General features: G+C 45.1%; 1 protein-coding gene across 1 annotated transcript in view; it reads left to right on the top strand.

Annotated features, from left to right (window-relative positions):
* Positions 1 to 1,537: 1,537 nt before the first annotated feature.
* Positions 1,538 to 12,267, top strand: part of EEPD1 (endonuclease/exonuclease/phosphatase family domain containing 1) — a 38,830-nt gene continuing 28,100 nt past the window's right edge. Inside the window, exon 1 of the mRNA XM_081800272.1 lies at positions 1,538 to 1,589. The gene's annotated coding sequence lies outside the window, so the exon portion shown is untranslated. The remainder of the gene's footprint in view (positions 1,590 to 12,267) is intronic.

The raw sequence follows: 12,267 nt of genomic DNA, 5'->3' as shown, positions 1-12,267 counted from the left end.
ATTTCTGCTCCAGAGAACCATGCAGGTTGGTCGGAGGTAGAGAACGTGGTGTCCAGTGACCATAAACAGATTGGTTCAGTGGGGAGAGAACATCACACACCATCAATGGCTGACCTGCTTCCTAAACAATCTCAGCGAGCTCTCGTGCTTCCTCCCATGTGTCCGCGAGCTCTCGTGAGGACCGTGCTTCCTCCCATGTGCAGATGAATCCAGCCTTGTGTCCACAAACACTTGAAGAGCGGCATGTCCTGAGGGGGAGGATATTTTCCTTGTAAAACCCACATCCACTTCTGAATTCTCATCTCAGTTGCTGGCTACAGTCCGGGCTCTGGCCCCTAAACTGGAAACTGGCGGGTTGTGTACTCTCCACACCCCTGCTCTCCCGTTGGTGCCTTTGCCTCTGCTGCCCCTCTGTGGGTCGCCTTTCTCCCGAGTCAAGGCCAGCCCAGACCCTCCTCCAGGAAGCCTTCCTTGATCTCTGCCGGGTCCCATCCACTCGGCACCCTGCATTGTGTTCTGGCTGTGGTCTGTGGCCTCCAAGAGGCTGTGAGCTCCTGGGCAGGGAGCATGTCCCAGTCATTGTGTAGCTTTGCCCACCTGCACACAGTAGGGCTTGGTCACTGTGAGGTAAACAGCCGAGCAGGCTGTCTTCGTAAGCAGAGATTTTAGTTATTGGCTTGTTAGCATCAAAAGGACATGAAGGGAAGATTAATACTGAATACGGGCAACTGTTTTCTTCTTTATATTCCTCTAAATATATGAAGCAAATATTATTTTTAGAATTTTTTATGGTGAAATGTACATAACATAAAATTTGCTATGTTAACCATTTATGAGCCTACAACTCAGGGGCATTAAGTACATTCACACTGATGTGCAGCCATCAGCACCATCCATCCCCGGAACTTTGGGTCACCCCAAACCGAAACCCTGTACCCACTAAACAACAGGTCCCCCCTCTTCCCTCCCCCCACCCCTGGCAACCGCCCTTCTACTTCCTGTCCCCTTGAATGTGACTGTGCCAGCTATTTGATAGAAGTGGCATCAGACAGCATTTGTCCTTTTGTGTCTGGCTTGTTTCATTTAGCATCATGTCTTCATGCTTCCTCTATGTTGTAGGACGAGCCAGAATTTCCTTTTTTTTCAGGCTGAATAATAATTCCACGTTTGTACGTTTGTACCACATCTTGTTTATCCCCTGCATCCGTTGATGGACACTTTAGTTGTTTCCACCTTTTGACCGCTGTGAACATGGGTGTGCAAATGTCTGTTCCAGGTCCTATCTTCAACTCCTCTGGGTATATGCCCAGAAGTGAAATTTCTAGATCCTATGATGCAGTCAGTTGTACGATTTAGAAACATTTTTAATCGTTCTGAAATGGTCATTTCAATTCAAAGCAAAGGTTACTTTCGATGGGGCTCAGCAGAAATGCAGGCTGACACGTCAAACTTTTGTTCTCGTGGGCTAGGGATTGGCTGATGCTTGGTGACGTGAAATGATTTGTTTTCAAGCCCCGTGTCAATTTTTCTCTTACAGCATCAAGCTTCTAGCTGTGCAGGAACTACTTGACAGAGAGGCCCTGGAAAAGGTAAATCTTTTGTTCTTACTACCCCACATTCACAAACTTAGAGCAGAGTGCCACACACAGGAAAAATTCAACTCCCTGTCGCCAAAGACAGCACTTACTGCAAAGTGGGTCTGTTATTTTGTGTTCTTAACAGTCAGTGAACCATGCAAAATTTTCATCCAAACTCCCTACATTGCTCATATCCTGTTACAAACTCAGTGTTGCTCGGCTCCTTCAGGGTTGTGTTGAAAGCAGAGGCAACCTTTCTTTTCCTTTCAACACCAGGCACTGGACCAGACTCCATGTTGGCCCCTTCACTCCATTTCTGCTTGTGGGTGGTAGTTACTCTCTGGGCTTGTGGATGGTAGAATGGAGGCCCAGTGAAGTTAGGTCACGTGCCCAGGGAAAATTAGCTAAGCGGCAGAGTAGAGATTTGAACCCCATGGTTCCATTTCCCAAATCAGTGCTTTTTCTGTTTAACAGGCAAGTTCATGAGTTTGATCCCCTTTTTAGGCTATTTGTGAGGATTAGGAAACTCCCTTCCCACCTCAAACTAATGTTTCACTATGCTCTGGAAGAGATATCCAGTGTTTCAGCTTTCTGTGATCAAGTCAAGCACGCAGCTGGGGATCCTTTGCGGGTTATGAGTTCAAGTTCTGTGTGTAAGGTGGGGTAGGCTCTGGAAAACAGATCAGGCAAGACCGAGAGCTTGGGTCTTGGCCCTCTTGGGCCTCCCAGCTCATACCAAGGTGCTCTCCTGGGGTGGCTCCCTCTCTTCCTGACTGTGTAGCTATGGGTGCTAATTAGAATCTATAATGTTAGTGTAAAAGGAAGTGGTTATAGATATAAACACTCAAGAAATATTATTTTATTTGTAGGATTTTAAATGTTTGGATTAGTGGCCAGTCTGCTGGTTGGCACTGAAGCAAAGTCTGTAAGCACCAAGCAATGATGTGCAGGGAGGGGGCTGCTGAGCACTGACTCTGAATTTAACATTCCTTCAGGCTCATTTTCGTCCCAGGTAAAACAGGGATGTTGCTGCTTGCCTGACTTCAGAGAGGCAACATGAGAACCAGCTGAGTTTGTGTAGCAGAAGGGCTTTCTAAATGCCAAAGCACTCAACACATATTAATTCTTAATTACTTGTATTAATTCTTAATACACATCCAGCCATTAAAATGCACGAGGCTCTAAAAGATATCCTTGGGCCTAATGACAATGTTGGATATGGATCGTAGATTAGATTAGAAAGTATTATATCAATGTGAACTTTCCCTGACGTCGGTAACTGGCATGTGTCAGAGAATGGACTTATTCTTAGGAATTATACACTGATGTGTTTAGGAGTAAAGGGGCATGCTGTTTATAACCTCTTCTCAAATGGGTCAGAAAAAACTAATGGAGATATGGTTATGTATATGTGAGCCGGAGGGGGAAGGAGCATGCGTAGATGACAAAGCAAATGGGGCATAGTGCCAACAGTTGGCCCTTCTCGGGGGAGGAGCATATGAAGATTCTTCATGTGTTTTTGAAACCTTTAAGAATTTACCTCTCCAAAAACAATTTTCTTCTCAATATTCTCTACAGTTCTTTTGTTTTACTCCTTAATTAATTAATTTATTATTTATTTATTTATTTTTTAAAGATTTTATTTATTTATTTGACAGAGAAAGATAGCGAGAAAGAGAACACAAGCAGGGGGAGTGGGAGAGGGAGAAGCAGGCTCCCCGCTGAGCAGGGAGCCCTACGCAGGACTCGATCCTGGGAGCCTGGGATCATGACCTGAGCGGAAGGCAGACGCTTAACGACTCAGCCACCTAGGCGCCCCTGTTTTACTCCTTAATTTAAAAAAACCTCAGAAACCATCAGACAAAGCTCATAAACGTGGCGTCCATGTGCTAAGCTATATCCGTATAATAAGAACACAGACACGGAGAGTATCGATTAGGTCTTTCAGCTGTGTTAATATTGGATTTGGAGAAGCCGCATGGGCAAGCCAGTCTGGGGGTACTAACTGCTGGCAGAGAACGGGGTCCGGACTCGCTGTGGGCTGAGCCTGCCTCCTCTTTCCTAACTGGGGCATCCCGGGTTAACGACCCTCTCTGTACTTCAGTTCCCCAGTCTCTAAAGTGCAGATCTTTAGCATCCCCAATTCACAGAAGTTTGAGAAGATGAAGTAGACAGTCAATGTAAAGGACTTAACTCTGTGCCTGGTGCTCAGTGACCCCCAGAAGTTAGTGGCTGCCCCCGGTATTCCCCCCTCCCTCCACCCCCTCCTCCCTCATTCTCACCAAGTCCAGTGATGGTTTTGTATTATTCCCCCATCTCTGTACGTGACAAGTGGAATGACTTACGAGATGGTCTAAATATGCACAGAGGCCAGCTGGGAGCCAAGTTCACTTAGTGTCCTGCTTCCTTCCTTCTTTTGTTTGTTCTTTCGTTTGTTCATTCATTCATTCATTCATTTATACCAAGGCCTCTGTTGAGCCTTCTATATGCCAGGCAAGTAGCAAACATTTTTAGGAAAGTCCAGAAGCAACCAGTTGACATGAGCTTGGTCGTCATTGGCATTTTGAGGGACACATGGTATATTACCTGGCATCGTATTACTTTTTGCAGCAAGACTGGCCCAGTTCAAATGCTGGAATAAGGTAGGTTCCCAAAGAGCCTCATGATATATGGGTTCTCACGCACCTGGACAAGTGAGAGAACCACCAAGAAAAGTTCTCAGTAAACTGCAGAGCTTTGCTACTCAAAGTGTGGTCTCTAGATCAGCATCATTGTAAGCTGGTTAGAAAAGCAGAATCTCGGGCGCCTGGGTGGCTCAGTTGGTTAAGCGACTGCCTTCGGCTCAGGTCATGATCCTGGAGTCCCTGGATCAAGTCCCGCATCGGGCTCCCTGCTCAGCGAGGAGCCTGCTTCTCCCTCTAACCTTCCCCCCTCTCATGTACTCTCTATCTCAAATAAATAAATAAATCTTTAAAAAAAAGAAGAAAAGAAAAGCAGAATCTCAGGCTCCACCCAGACCCCCAGAATCAATCTGCATTCTAACAAGGACCCGTTGAGTTGCGTGCACTAAGGTCCAGGAAGCTGTCCTGAGGATAGCATTTATGATCATCATCCCTGCTGCTGACTCACCCATCTTAATAGAGAACCTCTGAGGTGTCAGATATTTGCTTTATCAGTTAAGCTCTTTTTTTTTTTTCACCAAAAGAGAAGCAAACATCATCATTCTATTTGTCAGAACCCAGTTTTTATCTTTAGTTTTCCTGCTTCCTCCTTTCATTTAGAAAATGATCTTATTTAATTTAATAGGTAAGAGCCAGAAAGGCCTCCGTTAAGACACACATCCTGCAAACCTCAAACCTCTTTGACTGTCTTTGGAGCTGGGCTTCCAATGGCAGTCTGCCTTTAGGGTTTGCAATGGCTGAACTCCTGAGACCCAGCCACGGTGGAACTGGTCCCCCTCCAGACGCAGTCCCAAGAGCGGGGATCTGTTGCCCACGTGCCTTTCTCTTACAGTATGGAAGCTGTTCGGGGGTCATCTCCCTCCCAAGTACTTGCAGGTTAAATCCGACCAGTAAATAGTCAGATTATGTAAAACATACTGGAAAAGACTGAAGATAAGCAGCCATGTTTTGGGGTCTCCCAGATACTAAGATTTCTAGTGCTTTTTCTCCCTAATATTAGGCATTGTTATATGGTCTTAGTATTTAAGCTTCAAATTACGAGCCATTTGCCTGACTTCTCCTGTCCCAGGATTTAAGCTGTGACAGTGGTGAGGTTTTCCTGGCTTCCACAGGGCCCCGGAGCCAGCTCTGGGGAGGCTCTGTTGTTGGAGAGCCGAGGTCCCCTCCCAGCCTCACCCCTGTTTGGCTGCTAACCTGGCAGGGGACCTTCCTTGGAGGCCCAAACCCTTTTCTTCATGCATACAACTGATCTCTCTGGTGCCCTCCCACCCTAAAACACTTGGGTTTTACTTTCTAAATGGATCCCTGATCACATCGTGAAAAGGGGAAAATTCTTTTTTTCATACTCTGTTTTCTCATATTTTCTCTGCTTCCCTGCCCCAGTGGTTCTTACTGGGATTCCGGGGCCTTTATGGCTAACATCTGCCCTACTCACTATTAAAACACACTTCCTGGGGAGATGTGAACGGTGAGCATGTGCCCAGTGACCCTCACACACTCAGTAGGGTTCCAGTTTTCTCCTCTCCTAACCCTGCTCCTCTTAAGTCAGGTGCAGTAGATTGGGGTGGAGGTTAGGGACCCCGGGGGGGATTAGGTCTCTGAATTTTTCTTCTCTACAAATACTACAAAAAGTCATTTCCTGGACAAGTGTCAGTCATTTGTCATATATTTTAAAAATAACCTATAAACCATACAATTAAAAAGCTAAGTTTCTCTACCAATTTCTTGTCTTAAAAAAACTGTTGGAACCATGAGAATATTACTTAATATGCATACATGTCAGGACATGTGACATTTCCCTGACAAAATATTTTGGATTTCGCTGGGCTTTGTCGTCAAGCATCTATCAGGTCCCAAGAGCGAGGACTGGCTCCAAGAAGGATGCACGCCATCCTGTTGTCTCCCTTCTGTCTGCTTTAAGTGCAGGATGCTTTTGTTTTTCTGAACTTAAGGCACACAGACTTGTTTCCCAGGCTTTACAAATGGGCCCGTCTAATGCCTTTAAACGTGGCATTGCATGAAAGGAAATAAAAATATTGGTACAGCTTGATTTAGTAAGATCATTTTTCAGTGACCCTTTCAAACAGCTTCCTGCAAAGCTGCAAACAATAGTTTGGCCGTTCACTCCAGCTGGAGGTCACCCTGTTGCTGGACGGGCCAGAGGGCAGAGCACCGGCTGACCCAACCCGGATCCAATCTGCCTGAAAAGCTGCCTGTGTGAGGTTCAGGCCACCCAGCACATGGCCATCGCTGTGCTACCCCCGCCCCGGCCTCTGCAGGCCATGACTCAGCCATTAATCACAAGCTGGCTGAGCCCACGCTCTGTCCCCTGGAACCCTGGCTCGGAGGGTGCCCAGACTGGGGTTGAATCCAGCTCTGATGTTTACTAGCTGGGGGATCTCTTGGGCAAGTTATTGCTCAGACTCGGTTTCTTTTTAACATGAGGGGAGCTCACAGTAATACCTACCTCCCTGGGATTTTTTGTGAGAATTAAGTGAGATAACGTGTGAGATAAAAGAAATTATGTATAGAGTGAGCACTGGAGAGATGGTGGCTAGTGCTGTCCCTGCTACTGGGATTATTCCTGTTGTCACCATCACCATCATCACCATCATCACTGATACCTCCTTCTCCTCCTTTCCTGAGAAGCCCAATTTGAGATTGAGCTGACGCCATTAGAGTACATTGAAAAAGGAGTTACCACCCCTGCCCTCCCCCCATTTGGCAAATTGTCCGGGACAAAAGGCCTGCCAGTCTTCGTGCCTGCTCCTGGATATTTTCCCTAGAATTTCAGCTTTGAAGCCCAGCACTGAGTCTAGCTTTCCTATAGGTGGAGCAGATGATCCCTCAGACCTCTTTTGGCACTTCACGTGGGAGATGAAGTGTATACATTGCACCAGCGAAACTAGAAAAATTGAACTTGATATTTGCACGTGAATGGCTAGTCAGGGACTTTTGCAGCTGGACCCTAGTGATTCGAAGTTAGTAGCTTCCTGGGAACTTCCAGAAGGAAATAAGGGGTAAATAATAGTCAACGTCGACGTGTATGAATAACCTAAGGATGCTAAGTCTTGTATCTATAGCTGGTGACAGGCTTTCCTGAACATATGCCGGGTACACACATAAGCTTTAGCTCTAACGTTATATGCTTTTGGGGTGTTTTTCGCTGTGATTTGGACTTCCAGTTAATTTAGTTTGTGCAGCAACTGAGTCCTTAACACTGTGCCTATGTGGTACTGTATACCAAGGAGCATACAGTTATATAAATACATTTGAATGGCTTATATAAAATCTCAGAATGCCAGAGTTGCGGGAAACTGTTCAAACCATGGACTCTAAACCTGTCGTCTTGCAGACAGGACATGGACGCCAAAGGAGCTGAAGTGTCCCCTTGACCCAGGGCCCATAGCAGTTGTTAGGGAACCAGGAGTGACCCCAGAGGAAGGGGCTTCATTCCAGATAGCCGCTGCCTGTCTCCCATGATCTCATTTAATCCGGACCTTAGCTTTCGCAGACTTTGTGGAAGCTTCTATCCCTGCATCTTCGAGGAGTGGGAGCTGACCCAGAGTGTCGGTCCCTGGCCAGGTGATGGAGAGCTGAGACTCAGGGCTTTTAACAGTATGACTTGTAGTGAAACAGACACAGGCAGGTAGTGTTTGTCTCCCAGAGCCCCCTTGGGTCCAGCAGGGGAAACAGAGAATGTGGGCTGGGGATTGGAGGAGGAGGCAGTTGGAGGTTCAGGGCTCTGGATGTGGACAGGACCAGGGGAGCATCTGAGCATGGTGTGAGGGCTGCGGGTCTCTGAGGGCCTGCCAAGGGGGGGCAGTGGAGAACATGCAGCAGACACACCCTCCCCTTAGGCTCAGTGTCAGCATGAATAGCTTTGAGAATCTTAAAGTCTACTTAAAAATACTTTTAAGGGCGCCTGGGTGGCTCAGTTGGTTAAGCGACTGCCTTCGGCTCAGGTCATGATCCTGGAGTCCCGGGATCGAGTCCCGCATCGGGCTCCCTGCTCAGCGGAGAGTCTGCTTCTCCCTCTGACCCTCCTCCCTCTCGTGCTCTCTCTATCTCATTCTCTCTCTCAAATAAATAAATAAAATCTTTAAAAAAAAAATACTTTTTAAAAAATAGCACTCTGTCCTCATTTAAAAATATCAGAATGAGATTCTTCAGCTCCCTTGGTTTGTTTTTTCTCCCATGCCTGGTCCTTCGTGTACTCTGAGCCTAATTCCACTGCCATCTTGAATGGTCAGTATTCATGTGTCTGTTATTTATTTATTTATTTTTAAGTGGGTTGAGCCAGATCAGTGTCTAAGCATGACTCAACTCATTGTAATCATGTTTCTGGCCAAATCCTTTCCAGCAGGCAGCTGGTTACCTTCCTGAAAGGGCCAGGAAGCAGAAATGGAGACCCCTGTGAAGGTCAGGCTCCCCCTGTTGGCTCTATGGAGTCTGGCTCAGGCCCACCACCGCGAGGGGGCGGGGGGCAGTGCACAGCCACCCCCTCACCAGCTCGGCTTCGCCAACTGCACACTTGGACCCCACCCCCGTTCTGGAAAGGACTCTTGGCTGGGGTACCCCCTGCCCCCCAGCACCTCAGCTGCCAGAAAATGGAACATCATAGTGAATTATGGGCCAGGCTTCACAGTTCATTAAAAAAAATGTATTTTCTCTTTATTCTTTTAAAATCACCAAGATACCATGTAATTTTAGGGGCTCCCACTACCTTTCTTTCTTTATGAAAAGCTTTTATTTGAAGTGAGCAAAAAGTAGAGTTCCAAATAGGGCTCTTAAACCCCCTTTAGCTTCCCTAGCTATCAAAGAGACACAAATTAAGCAAGAGATTCTTTTAAATTTGTTACGTTAGCAAAGTTTTTTTTTTTCAAAGATTTTATTTATTTATTTGAGAGAGAGAATGAGACAGAGAGAGAGAATATGAAAGGGGGGAGGGTCAGAGGGAGAAGCAGGCTCCCTGCCGAGCAGGGAGCCCGATGCGGGACTCGATCCAGGGACTCCAGGATCATGACCTGAGCCGAAGGCAGTCGCTTAACCAACTGAGCCACCCAGGCGCCCCTAGCAAAGTTTTTTAAACAACAGCATAGAATGTTGACGTGCAATAGAGCTGGGGCCCCCATTCATTGCTGGGCAGGGCCGGTGATGAGGCGCTGTCCTTCCATAAGCTCTTGGGCAGCACGTTTTATCAGCCTTTGAGATGCCCCTACCCTTTGGCCAGCAATCCCATTCCTGGATGCGTATCTTAAGGAAATGATCCATAAAAACAGAAAACAATAAACGTGTCATATCATGCTTTCTAATTATGAATAATGAATGGCAGTTCAGTGCTCCGTGGGAAGGGAGGGGTTAAACAGTCTGTGGTAGCAGTCCCCAAACCTGCAAGGTGTGGCTACTTGTCCTACTTTCCTCTTTGCTCCTGTCCTATTTCTCTTCTTTCCTGTACTTGGAGTTCCCTGTACCCTACACAGTCAGCCTTCATCCTTCCTCAGTGATCCTGAACCCTTAGGCGCCTGGTCCCTGGCCCAGTTCATTTATTAAATCATGGCTCACCCTAGCCAGCTTCTAACCCAAAGCATTTTTATTTAAACTTTTTTTTTTCCTTTTTAAAAAATTGTGAGCTGATTTTATATAAAACTTAAAAATTTTATAGGCAGTTATCCATTTCTGGTAATTTCTGTATAACACTGTTTCTGTTTTTTTTTTTTTTTTGAAGATTTTATTTATTTATTTATTTTGAGAGAGAGAGAATGAGAGACAGAGAGCACGAGAGGGAAGAGGGCAGAGGGAGAAGCAGACCCCCAGCCAAGCAGGGAGCCCAATGCAGGACTCGATCCCGGGACTCCAGGATCATGACCTGAGCCGAAGGCAGTCGCTTAACCAACTGAGCCACCCAGGCGCCCATGTTTCTGTTTTTGTAATGAATACATAATGATTTTATGTTAACCAATATTTCATAACATTTTGAAGCCATTTAGATACAATGCTAGGAATTTGGGAGTGGGAAAAGGAAAGAAATCCTCCCTGAAGCTTGTCTTGTCTAGGTGAGTCTGATCCCACTGCCGCCTTCTACCTGTGATGGGTTGTCCCTGGGGCCATTCTTCTTGATGGTTCCATTACTTTGCCTACATACTCTAAATTCATTATTTCTTCATTTCCTAATTGATTCTGTATTCATAGAGGAAAAAAGGAGAAATCTCATATGCATGTGGATTGCAAGCTCAGGCAGAGGACAACACGAGGCCTATACCAAGAGCAGAAAGATCATTTCATTCAGGCTTCAAAGAGAAAGGGGGCCTTGAAAAATCACCGCTTTCTATGTTTTGCTAAGAATTGTATCATTATCAACTAGAGAGAGTTTGGCTGGCTTCTTGTAGTGGCTTATAAATGATGGGCCAGTCTTGTGCACTTGTCTAGTCCATGATTTAAACATAGTGTGTCCATGTTAATATTTTTTCTGTGCTGACTCTTGGCTTGAGATTCCTTCTTTCCTCTTCAAGAGGGCATCTGGAGGCTCCAGTTCTGGAAATAGCAGAGTACCTTATATCAGTATAGCCTTCCCTCAGATAACAGTGGTCAACTCTGTGTAAAATGCAGACAACTATTTGAAAGCACCGAGAGCTTCTGAAAGCAGGCAGACATGGGCGAGCCATCAACCCTGGAAAGGAGCCAGCCCTGGGTGAGATCCATATCTGTTTGGCTTTTCCCCTGATTGCCTTGCCTGGCCTGGGTGTTCAGCTAGAGTTCAGGCAGGAGATCTTGAGGGGGGAATATCACGAGTCTTCTCTCTTTTTCTTTTTTCTTGGTCAGTCTAGCTAAAGGTTTCTCATTTTTTGTTGGGCTTTTCAAAGACCTTTAGAGTTTGTTGATTTTCTCTGTTATTTTTTGTCTTTTATTTCATTCAGTTCTGCTCTGATCTTTCTTGTTTCTTTCATTCTCCTTGCTTTGGGTTTAGTTTACTCTTTTTATTCCCCCCTGGTGTCTTCAAGCGGAAGCTTAGGCTATTGATTTGAGATCTTTCTTCTTTGCTAAGATAAGCATCTACAGCTATAAATTTTCTTCTAAGCACTGCTTAGATGACTTGCATAAGTTTTGGTATGTTGCATCTTCATTTTCATTTATCTCAAAGTATTTTTAGTTTGCCTTGTGATTTCTTCTTCTTTCTTCCCATTGGGAATTTACAAGTGTGTTGTTTAATTTCCACTTATTTGTGGATTTCCCAAAATTCTTTCTGTTATGGACTTATTTTTTTTTAAGATTTTATTTATTTATTTGACAGAGAGAGGCACAGCAAGAGAGGGAACACAAGCAGGGGGAGTGGGAGAGGGAGAAGCAGGCTTCCTGCAGAGTAGGGAGCCCAATGTGGGGCTTGATCCTAGGACCCTGGGATCATGACCTGAGCTGAAGGCAGACACTTAATGACTGAGCCACCTAGGTGCCCCTCTGTTATAGACTTCTTATTTTTTCCCATTCCACAGTGGTCAGAGAACATGGTTTACTTGACTTCAGTCCTTTTAAATGCATTGAAGCTTGTTTTATGGCCTAGAATATGATCTATTCTGGAGAATGTTCCACGTACACTTGAGAAGAAAGTGTATTCTGCTGTTGTTTGAGTGTTCTGTAAATGTTTATAGGTCTGTTTGGTTTATATTGTTGCTTAAGTCTTTTATTTTCTGTTAATTTTCTCTTTAATTGTTGAGACATTATCAAAACATTATTGAAAGTGGGGTATTGAAGTCCCCAACTATTGTTCCTTCCTTCAGTTCTGTCAGTTTTTGTCTCACGTATTTTGGGGTTCTGTTATTTGGTGCATATATATTTATAATGGTTATGTCTTTCTGATTGAATGACCCTTTTATTATTATAAAATGTCCTTCTTTATCTCTAGTAACAGCTTTAATTTTAAAGTCTATTTTTCTAATATTAGTTTAGCCATTCCAGCTTCCTTATGGTTGCTGTTTGTCTGATATGTCTTTTTTTAATTTTTTTACTTTCAA

This window comes from Leptonychotes weddellii, chromosome 12 (genome assembly GCF_054177405.1).
Source record: "Leptonychotes weddellii isolate Sample4059 chromosome 12, ASM5417740v2, whole genome shotgun sequence".
NCBI classification, from domain to species: domain Eukaryota; kingdom Metazoa; phylum Chordata; class Mammalia; order Carnivora; family Phocidae; genus Leptonychotes; species Leptonychotes weddellii.
Note: the sequence above shows the minus strand (reverse complement) of the source record. Positions and strands in the feature narration are given on the sequence as shown.